Raw genomic sequence first — 12257 nt, forward strand, 5'->3', positions numbered from 1 at the left:
TTCTTCTTCTTCTTTCTCCTCTTCCTCTTCTTCTTCCTCTTCTTCTTCTTTTTTTCTTGAAAAGACAGCTAAAGCTAAAGTGTATTTGAGGGATCACATGGAAATCTAATGCAGTAGCATCTTCATTAAGTATATACACATGAACTCAATCTAAATGTAATTGACAAAAAAATAATGAAGGGAGATGGTTCCATATCTCTTGTCACTAAATGAATTTCTAGTACTGTAATGGGTTATATGAAATTGTATTGTTGGGTAAAGGGGTCACACAGAAACCCCCAAGCAACCCAGATTATTTCCATGGGTATTGGTTGCTCTCCACAAACTTATTATAAGGCCCTATTGCTGAAGAAAAGAACCACACAACTCATTAAACATGAAGAAGTTGAGCTGGTGTCTACTTACAGCTTCCACCCCTACAGACTAATATTTATGGTTCTGGAAAGTACTCTTCCTGCTACCAAAGAAAAAAAGATGGACATCAACCCAGGTGAAAACCTTTGATCTATAGTGATGAACTGTTTGCAGGGTACACTGATAGAATGTTGGCAGAAAGTTCGTGGAATTAACAAAACAAGATCTTATTTGATGTGAAGTCTACTCCATGAGATGAAGGACTTAGTTGACACTGTCTAGGTAGCCAAGAACCTGAGTCTAGATAGCCTAGGGACCAAGGGGAAAACAAAACACTACTATTTTATTAGAAAAACACAGAAATAAAATTACTTCTAATGACATTCTGCAATACATATGGATCAGCACCTTTCTCAGCCATGATCACTGAATCTTTCTTGTGCATGGGAACAGTTAGGGAGACCCACAGTAATAAAATGTTCAGGGAGCGAGAGACACTAAAACACGTTGTCCTAAATGCGATGTTTTCATTAAATCCCAGCTTTCAGGCTGAGGAGCTCTGTGAAAGAGGAGGCAGAAAGAGAGTAGGAGGCAGAAGGGATTGAGGACACCAAGAAAATAACACTTTCTATGCCAAAAGCTACCACTACACATGTGAACTCACAGGCGCTGTGGGAACATAAATGGTGTCTACACAGATGTCTACTAGATAGGATTCCAGAGCTGAGAGAAATGGACTCAAGCCCCATCCTAACTCAGAAGCTCATTCCAATTCAAAGCCACTTGCAAAAAAAAAAATGGCTTTCTTCAAAGGAGTCTTCCTGGCTCTTTTTCTTCTGTTTGTCCTATTCTGACTTGCTTCTTTTTGCTTTATGTGACATTATTTTATCATTATTCATTAGATACTTGTTTGTTTTCTCATGACAGACAAAAGGTTGTAGATCTGGATGAGTGAGGAACTGGGAGGATTTGGGGGAGGGAAAACTATATATTACAATATAAAGTATGAAAAATATTTTAAAAATGAAAAAGTGATAAGACCATGGTCTTCATGCCATTCAGTATGTCTTTTACAGCTCTGTCTTCTATTTCTTTTTTATGGATGATTCTATGGGTAGTCTGGTTTTAAGTTACTGTTACTTAAAACCAGAGGTGAGAAATTGATGACTTTTGTCAGTAGGATTTCACATTTCAACATATGATTTCCTACTGTTGTAGAATATTTGTACACTGTCTGAAAATGGAAGTCATATATTTGGAATAGTAGATCTAACAAAGCTGACTGTGCTGAGCAATATGACTAGAATTTTGAATAATTCATATCCAGTTAAAAGCTGATTTTAAAATCTTCACTAATATTATAGCATTTTATAATTATTATTGGTTGAATTTCATTACAGTATGAAAATGGGAGCCATCACTCTTTGCTGCCAAGATCCCTAAACATATTTAACTGACATTCTGATTATAACCTTTTTATAATTTTATTGTCTTCCCTAACAGAGGAAGATAGTTGGTTTGTATCCTAGTTTCATTTGATCCTTTTAATTAAAAGAAAATTCAGTCAAAAACATATCTATATGTCTCATAAATATTAGATTTTCAAAATCTTGCACAATAAATATATACTGAATTTATGAATTAAAATATATTATACAGCTGCAATCATCAAAGAAGATATGAGTTAAATCATCAGAACTCACCTGGTGGAGGGAATGAACTGATTAGTATAACATTTCCTTTGATCTCCACATAGTACGTATGTACATATACACATATGCAAAATAAATTAATTTTTAAAAATGAAAATAAAAAATGCCTTGTGGACAGGTACCTCTTGAAATATGTCAATTTTTCAAGAATATTTGGGCTTTCCCAGAGTGATAGAAGTAGCATCATATGAGGGCTTATAATTCTCATATAAATTCCACATTTTTCTTCATAAAAGTCAAATTAAAATTTTATATATACACAAATAATAAAGACACCTATACATATATGTCTGCCATGAACTCTATACTATATAAATAAATCCTTATTCACAGTCTAGATTTATCAAATTGTATCAATTTAGCATCTATTAGTATTAATAAGACACAAAGAACATGTCAATTGACCTTTCCACCCATGAATGCTCATCCTGTAATCTTGTCATAACACTAAATAGTGACATGATTCTTTTGGCCTACACACTTGGACTTCCTTCTTTTTCTCATCATTTCTTTAACAATGTTATGAAGTTTGCATTCACAGTACATGCTCTGCACAGGCCTGTACTATTTGTACAACTGTCCTTTGGCCATCTAATATCACTTTGTGTTGTTTAAATGGTTTTCTAAATTGTGTCTCTTCTATTCCTCTTTAGAGGTGAGGAGATGGAGACAGAGTGGTCAGTGTGCACAAGGATGTATAAAACTTGGATGGGTAACCTCTAATACTCTAGCATGCAGTAGGGAAGTTATTGTTGACAATTAGTGGTATAATTCAGAAAGGCCAATAAGGAAGGTATTAAATGTTTTAAACCAGAAAAATAAATGAAAAATTCTTGAAGTCCTGGGGTGTGCCAATTACACTTATCTATTAAATATGTATTGTATGCATAATTTGCAAATCAGTATACTTAGGAATTATATACAGTTTTAATGTATCATTTAAAATAGGAGTAAGCATTAAAATATTGAAGTGCCACTTAGAATCTTTCAAGGATTTGTCATCCCACTTTGGAAAACTTACTCACTGTTATGCTATCTCTCTAGCCAACAATGACCTCTCGAATGCTTCTCATACCATATCTTATGCTTCCCATTCATAACGCCTTCCCTCGTACTGTTTCCTTGGATTCTCTTCTCTGCAGAAGAATATGAAAATATATATATGAACATCATCTCTAGTAACCTTTGTTGCCCACATCAGTGAATAATGGTTGTCTAAACAATTCATGAGAACCCTACTTTCCCAGTCTTTCCATCCAAAATTGTTATTGATGGTTATATATTTTTCACACCATTAAACCAACCTGTGAATAAATCATAGTTGTCTATGTTCAAAGAGATGTGCACAAACTCAATATAGAAATATCCCAGGATGGATTTCCAACACTTCTCATCATCCTTTCTATAGCATTGTTCCATCTGGATTATGGCAGTAGTTATCTCAACAATTCTTTTTTGTATCTTTTGTCATTTTCTGTCAATTCATAGCAAAATACCCTAGGTTTTCTCATCAATTTCTAGGTCAATCTTACTATTCTGATTTAAAACACAATTAATGCTTTTCATTTTAGTAAAACCTAACATCTATTAGGACAAAAAGTACTGCACTGATCTCCACAACTGTGTGCTATCTGAACCCATTCCCTTATATCCTATCAATGCTTACTTCACTCTAACCATATTGTGTTCTTGAGTTTCTTAAAAATGACTACATACCTCTGGTGCAGGTTATTCAGATTCCATTTCCTCATTGTCAGAAAATCATTCCCAACAGATATTTGAGCAATTTATCCATCTTTTCTTTTAGAGAATATAGCCCCTTGGCCATAAGCATAATTTACTTCATTAACCCATCTTAATATGAATCACGCATGTATTTCATATCTCCAGCATCATTTTCAAATTGATCATCTTGTACTTGTGTACTGATTTATCTTGTTTCTTCCTCATTTGATGAATTGGAAACCACAGATGAGCAGGTGCCTTTTTCCTCTTCTGTATTTTTGTGTTGCACCTTCAATTCTTTTCGTTTCTTTTTCTTTCTTTCGAGACAGGGTTTCTCTGCAGTTTTTGGAACCTGTCCTGGAAATAGCTCTTGTAGACAAGGCTGTCCTCGAACTCACAGAGAGCAGCCTGCCTCTGCCTCCCAAGTGCTGGGATTAAGAGCATGTGCCACAAGTGCCAGACTTGTACCTTCAATCCTTAATATTGTAGTCATATAATAAAATAAAGATTCAGGAACAATGAGATTGTATGTTGTTGAATTTGTGTGGGCTTATCTCATTGCTTTGTTTTATTTTGTTTTGTTTATTTCTTTAGAATATAAGCTCCATCGTGTAGTCTAAAGTAGATTTGGCCTACCATCAAATGTACAAGAAGAAGAAGAAGAAGAAGAAGAAGAAGAAGAAGAAGAAGAAGAAGAAGAAGAAGAAGAAGAAGAAGACAACTGAAGCCCTAGAAATTTCAGTATCTGTGAATAGACAGGAGGTGATTTTGCTAACAACCTAATTTCATTGAGATTCACTGCTGCTAGCAAAAAAATGAAATGCTTGGACATTTACATATTAGAGTTACTTAAACATTATTTGTTGATTTTATAAATCTTTACAGTATTCTCTTTAGTCATTGACTTCTTTTTATTTTATTTTATTTTTTATTAAAATTTTCCACCACCTCCCCTCCTCCCATCTACCTCCCCTCCCACATTCTGCCTCCCCCTCCCTCTCCAGTCCAAAGAGCAGTCAGGGTTCCCTGCCCTATGGGAAGTCCAAGGTCCTACCCCCTCCACCCAGGTCCAGGAAGGTGAGCATCCAAACAAACTAGGCTCCCACAAGGCCATTCCATGCAGTAGAATCAAAACCCAGTGCCATTGTCCTTGGCTTCTCACTGTCAGCCACATTCAGACTTCTTGTAAATAGAACAGTTGGTGGAAATTGAGATAACATACTGTTTTTTTTTTTCAAATACCAACCATTCAGTATTAAAGTATCTATTGAACTCATTTCCCCAAATCTCATAATTATTATCAGGGGTCTACATTGAAAACAATTGTTTTATTGTTGAGTACTGAAATTCCCTAATCCAGTCGGCAATGAGGCTAGTTAACCTGTCTCTTAAATCCTCCCAAGGGAGCTCATTTTTCTCAGTATTTGTTCAGTATGCAATTAATTACTCACATCTGCATGCATATGCTCATGAAATATAATTTTATAAGAGCATGATTGAGGCCAATTGCATATTTCTTATTAGATGTGTCAAGTTAAAATAATCTTGTGATAGAACTGGGGGGAGGGGGGAGCTCAGTGGTAGATAGAGTACTTGCTTCTGTGTGAGACCTTTGGTTCGACAGCCTGTCTGAAAATGGAAACATGAAAACAAATACCATTTGAGAGTGAGTAACCATATCCTGGGAGCTTAATGGGACTGTTAAAACTGTTCTTTGGAAACTGACAATCAGATTAAGGACTAAGTGTGCAGGGTGTGCTTCAGAATGAATCCTTCCCTGCTTTGATTCCTCTCTTTTTCCTTAGAAGATCATGTAATATATGAACTGTTCGTGTCTTTCATGACTGTGTCGTCTCTCTTCCATTTTGTTTATTTCTATTGTCCACTAGAATGTTCTCAAATTTCCCTCCATGAAAATTCCCCTGGGTATTCTTGATGTACTTAGCTGTTTATTGTGTCAGTGACCAGTTATATGTGAAATTACAATAAAAATCAAGGAAACTGAAAACGTCAATTACTTAATTATACTAACTTCATTTCAAGTCCTGAAAAGCCACAGGCTGCCAAGGCCTATACTGTTAGGCACTGCACACATTAAACATATCCTTTATCTCAGAAACTTTAATTAAACTCTGTCACAACTTCTTTTTATTCTATTTATTAATATTTGTCTTTTATATTCTTAAGGATTGATGTCCATCCATCATATCATAGCACTGAGATACTGATGATCTCATTATATTTTGGCAATTACAACTGAATAAGACCTCTCCTATAAATTAAAATTACTCAGAAAATGCAGGTTTGCATTAAGAAGAACTTAGAGAAAGTCTAATTTCAAGTATCGAAAGAATGCTGGTTTGATACAAGGCAAATATTTATTAATTTAAGTTGCAATGTTTCTTATCTTATTAGTGAATCTAATATTAAATCACGTGGATCTCTATCTTCTCTAAGTAAATTTGATGCCATCTACTGATTTCCAGTCAGTTACTTGCATCTCAAATGCCATTGTTATCATGGCTGTTTGTTCCACATAGCCACAGTGACTGGGATATGCTAAATTTTATATCAGGTGACTTGGTGAGACAATTAAGCTTGCCTATGTCTGCATGCTTTTTGTCAAGAAAAATATAAGGTGGGCCCCTAGGGAAATAATAAACTCCAAGTGACATCTATTGGTCCTGAAACCACTTTCGTTTTATTGCTTCTTGGTTCTTATGTTCAGCTTTCAGACCCCGAAAAAGAAAAAGAAAAAAACAAAAAACCAAAAAAACCCAGGGGCTTTAGGAGATATACTTCTGGTTTGGAAAATGGAAATTTTGTGTCTTAATGAGCAACTAGTGAATACATTAGAGTGGTTTGTTTTTTAACCCTCATTTAGTAGAAAAATATTTTGTTTTAAATTTGGGGACATCATTAGCTACACAAAATTTTCTAAATGTTAGGCCCATAAGATAAATTATCCTCACTGATGACAGATATTCAAAATGACACACTGAGGTGGAAATGTGACAAGTTCAACTCTAGCATGATTTACTGTTCTGCTAAGAGGGTTTTTGTAAGAACGGGGAGATATTTACAATTCAAGCAGGTAGCTATGCTAAACAATGTGAGGTTTAGCAAAAATAAGGCGAACCTGTGTTCTTGCTTATCGTTCATATATAGCAGTATTAATACTTTCACTTTTGCTTTGTCCATCCAATTTTCTTGCAATTTATAATTATCTGTCTTTTGAACACCATTCTTTTTTTTATTTTTTATTGAGATCTACATTTTTTTTCTGCTTTAAGGACCATGACAGTATTTCAGTTGATCAGAAAAACTGACAGCTAAATTCCATAATCATAAGTGTTCCTACACATTACCATTTTGAATGCAAAATGCAATAAGAGAAGGTGTTCATGACCCATATTAACTGCTTCATAGAAATCTGAGACACAAAGAGATAGACTGCATTAGGAACCTTTGCTATCACTTGTATTTTTTTCTACAAATGGCAGATGCAGGAGTATTAATATACCCACTGCCTATATCTGCTCATTATGGCACCACTAGTCCAACTGCATATGGTATTCTCCTTAATTTATCATAACATGTGGAAGTGTTACCTTAGGCAGCTGATATTATGTGAAACAATTAAATAAAACTTCATGATGCTTCTCAGTGGGTGGAAAACAACTCAGAAATTCAACTGTTTGTCCCACCCAGTGGTACAGCCAGAATCTGCCTACATAGCATCTGTAAGGAAGAATTTATAGGGTGTGTCATTTAAATTGCAGATTTCATTTGAAATGAGGTGGATGTGAATGCAATGACCTAGCCCTCCACTCATCAATAAAGATTTTTCTGCATCTTTCTCTCACTGAAATATTATTCCTACTGTTTGTATTTCCATACGAATCAACCTGTGAGGCAATGGAAGCAAGACAGACACAGCAGGAACATTTTCCCCCTCGTGTGCTTCCATTTTTGATGCTGCCATGAAATAGCAGAACCAAGAATAATGAGGAAGCTGCATTGGCTACTTAAGCTCAGAAAAGTGGTAATGTCAGGAAGAAAGTCAGAATGCAATGATCTTGAGGTGAACTGAAACCAAACACACTTCTTAAGAGTAGTGATCAGTGACTTGAAGTTCCAGTAAAAATGTTTAAAGATGTTTTAAGTTACTTTGGGCTTCAGCTTATGGTATGATAATGTTGGCAAATGATACTCTCATGAGATGGTTTATTATTATCTCTGAAATTTTCTTCAGAAGAACTGTTAGAGTCAAATCAAGTCAGCTCTTCTAAACCTGAAGCCATTGTCTGGACAATGGGTATTCTGGAGCTAAGTGGCCCCCCAAAATCCCTTGTAACAAAGTTTCTCTTAGCTCCTGCACACACAGGGCAAGAACGTCATGGGAAGATAGAAGCATCAAACGTATGATTTGAGAAATTCAGCTCAGCCCAAGAATCTGGGCCACTGTATTTAATTGAGAACACATTTAAATTTCTTTGATATTTCTTTGCAGAAATGTATAATATCCCAAGGGGAAGACATGTTTCATGTAAATTATATTAACTTTGTTAAATAAGCAAATCACCACTTACCTGTAAGCAGAAGAAATGGACAAAATGGGAGCTCCTGGCTGTACCCTCTTTGCATCCAGAGTCAGCAGTTGCTTTTCAAAGAATAATTTTCAATCAGCAATTAGTCATACTGAATAAACATTTTATAAAGAGGCCATAAGATACAATTAATTCTTCCTATGAAACTAATTGACTTCTGTCTGTGTGAAACTCTTGAATCTTTTCCTTTGTTTCTGTCCATTTGTTAGGATTTTTTTTTAATTTTAGAAAGTTTATTGTAGATTCATATGTAGGAGATTGAGTGGAGAAGAACAAGTGTTAGGATTTATAAAGGTGAGGATCGCCTGATGCCCATTAGTTTGTTTGTTTCCTGAGCCACACATGCTAGGCCTGTAATAGGGCTTCATTGATTGTAAGTTGATTGTATACATTTCTGACTTAGGATAAGTAGCAGTTCTACAACTGTATTCAGAGTCCTTGCTATTGTGATTTCAAAAGTCTCTGTTTTTTTTTTTTACTGAAAATGTAGAATGCATGATAACATTTGGAATATGAGGAGGTGACTCCAAGGATAAGTAATAATCTGACACTAATACTACCTCACAGTAAAGGATGTGCTAGCATTGGAGAAAGGGAAGGTTATCTGAATGGAGGAGATGGAATCGAACAGGTACATAACGCCTACCACCATGTTTCAAAATGTACAGCTTGTCAATCTTACTTCTAGGCCCTATCACTGGCTTGGGTGAAGCTGGGAATAATACATTTATTTTACAAGTAGGTTATTTATTTAAACCTATTTATTAGAGGTCCAGTTTGTTTCAAAGGTACTTATTATTTAAAAACTAATTATAACAGAACCATTTTAAAAGTAAAAATATAAGGGAAAATTCAAGGGCTGAAAGACAGTAAGGCAAAGACAAAACAACTCCATATTGAAATTAAAAGTTACAACCTGGGGCCCAGTCTGTCTCTCTGCTTTCTGTAGTCGGTATAAACGGAGAAGTATAACCCAAATAGCATATCATCAGTCTTTGAATATAAGCTATCTTTACAGGTGTTGTTTCCATCCTTATCTGTTGTGGGATAGTGCTCCTGTACACTGTAAAGATTTGTTACTGTTTTTAGTTTAATAAAACGCTGATTGGACAGGCAGGAAATATAGGCAGGGCAGCCAGGTTAAAAGAATTCTATGAAGAGGAAAGGCAGAGAGACAGGCATCAGCCAGACACAGAGGAAGCAATATGAGAATGCATCATTGATTAAAGGGACCAAGCCAGACTGCTAAATATAGACAAGAATTATGGGTTAACTTAAGTTGTAAGGGCTAGATAATAATAAATAAGTTTGAACTAAACCGTTTATAATTAATATAAGTCTCTGTTTATTTCTTAGGGACTGAGTGGCTGTAGGATCAAGCTGGACAGAAACTTCTTTCTACACTTATCTGATCAAGCACATTTGATTTCATTTCTCTGGGAGGCTTGCTGCTATCATTTGGTTGGTTGCAAAATAATTACTTTACTATTTTGTAAAACAATCACAAATAAAAGGAGAGTTAAAAAACAAAACAGAAAAGGTAGATTGTGAAATAAGACATATCTCGCTGAATGAATTTTATAGTAAGCAAGTTCCCCCTCCCCTGCAGCAAGCATGTGGTGAGGAGGGGGCCCCTTTTCCCAAGTGCGGGGGCCAGCTCTCTTGCTGTAGTGGGCAGCAAGATAACCTCATTTCTTAATTATACATTGCATTTTTAAATAAGCTGCATAACCCCAATAACCCAAACAAGAGTAGAAACATGTATACATTCTGACAAAAATAACTTTACATTTGTATCAATATACCAAACTCCACACCAATGCAAAATATCTGTGACTAAAAGTTTTCCTTGTAGCCTATATTCCTGTATTCCCCTAAATGATAACAAGCTTCCATGCCTAACATTTCCTACTACATCTCTTAGGAATGTGGGCATCATCTTCTCTAGACTGCTTCCAGTGGCCTGTGTGTGAAGGTGTCTTAAAGGGTCCCTGAGAAAATTGAGAAAATGGCCAAGTCCTGGAAATACCAGCTGTAACCTTTTCTTGATATATATCACCTGCCAAGACAGGGAGGTTTTCCCATCAAACATGATTCATATTAACTTACAACAAATGTTTTCATTTCCTGTGGATAAAAAGCAAACCCTTTTCCCCAAAGCATTTTTGATTTTCATTTGATTAATAGGGTTGGTTTTTTTTTTTTTTTTGGCTTCCATTTTGAAGGTAAAACAGTCCTAGAGTATATAGGCTGGTATATTTCAGCAATTCTCTTTTTAACCCCATGACTCTCCACAGATATCATTTGTCCATCAGCATTCAAATAATTCAAAGTCAAAACAACAACATAGAGGATCCACACTCCCAGTGCATTTCCCATCTTTATGTGATTTGTCCTTTCTTATATTACTTTTCTTCTCTCTTTATAGACTTTATGATTTTTAAACTACTTACTTTTTTCTATGACTGTCTATCTTCTTTCCATTTTTACACCTACACACATTGATAAACACACCGTAACCTGTTTAGAGATTTTTTTCATTTGATATCTTTTATGTCTCTAGTCTTTTGTACAACATGAGTCTTGAAACTGCTAAGCAGTCCAGCTAAGACCACCTCTGTGGCTTTGGCAGCTAGCTCTGTCCACTTCTTTGGTCCTGAGAGCCAAGTCTAAAACTTGTGGCTGGTCAGATGTGAGCTTGACCAGGAATTTCATTCAATCCCCCATATCTGGAATTCCAGTTGCCTGTAGCAGGCATTTTTTTTTACTTAGTTTTTTTTTTTTTTGTTTCTACTTGTTATTTTTCTTGCGTTTTCCTGAGGACTTATTCCTTTGGTCAGTTATCTATTTTAGTTTCAAGTCTATCTCTCTCAAGAACACACACACACGTGACAATAAGGACATTTCAGAAGTCGCTGAGTTAAGGTCTTTGAATTGAGAAGATTATTCTAGATTATTTATATCGACACTAAATATAATAAAAAGAGATCCTACAGAAATGATGTAGAAGGAGTTTTTTCTTATATTTTAGAAAGAGCAATGTGATCAGGGAAATGGAAATGGTAGAAATGTGTTCGCATCGTAGTTACTGATCAGACACTAGAATTTGGAGGAGCAAAGACATGGATTCTGTTGAGGCAGAAAGAACCCACTGTATCATTCTGACCCTAGACATGAAAAACAGATTTTGGATTTAGCTTCTAGACCTAAGAGAAAATACTGTGCTGCTTCGTATTCACAAGGGATTGTTCAAATGTAGTCATGAAGTTATAAGATAGTTATCAAAAACTAATTTCTACTCTCAGTCAACAGCTTCCTAATCTTCACCTACCAAATCTATGATAATTTGTCTTAATAGTCAAGGAAGTCTAATATAGGAGAAAAGGCTATTTTTTGAAAAGCTAATTTAGCCTTCCCTAGATGTTTGAATATTTACCACTTTGTAGGCTGCAGTGGTTTAAGAATGATGCACTGGTGAAAATTTTTCTGAGCTGAAATGTCATTAAAAATATAGCATGACTATCTTTTATATTTTTATTAAATATTTCATGAAAACATCATAATTAAGCATATCACTTAACATGGTGTTGATATCTATTGCAAAAATAGTAAACCTGATGATATCATTCACCTTATTTTTTATGATGAGACATTTGAACAATCCCTTGTGAATTTTATCATTTTGAAATTTTGAATTACTTATGTCCGTGTGTGAGTGTGTGTTAGTACAAGTGTTCAATGAGCCAAGAAGGCACCCAATGCCCTGGCACTAAAATTACAGGAGGTTATGTTATCTGACATGGTTACTAAGAACAGAACTCAGTACTTCTGTAAGATCATTATATCCTCTTGACTG

The sequence above is a fragment of the Microtus ochrogaster genome, chromosome 8 (genome assembly GCF_000317375.1).
Source record: "Microtus ochrogaster isolate Prairie Vole_2 chromosome 8, MicOch1.0, whole genome shotgun sequence".
Lineage (NCBI taxonomy): Eukaryota > Metazoa > Chordata > Mammalia > Rodentia > Cricetidae > Microtus > Microtus ochrogaster.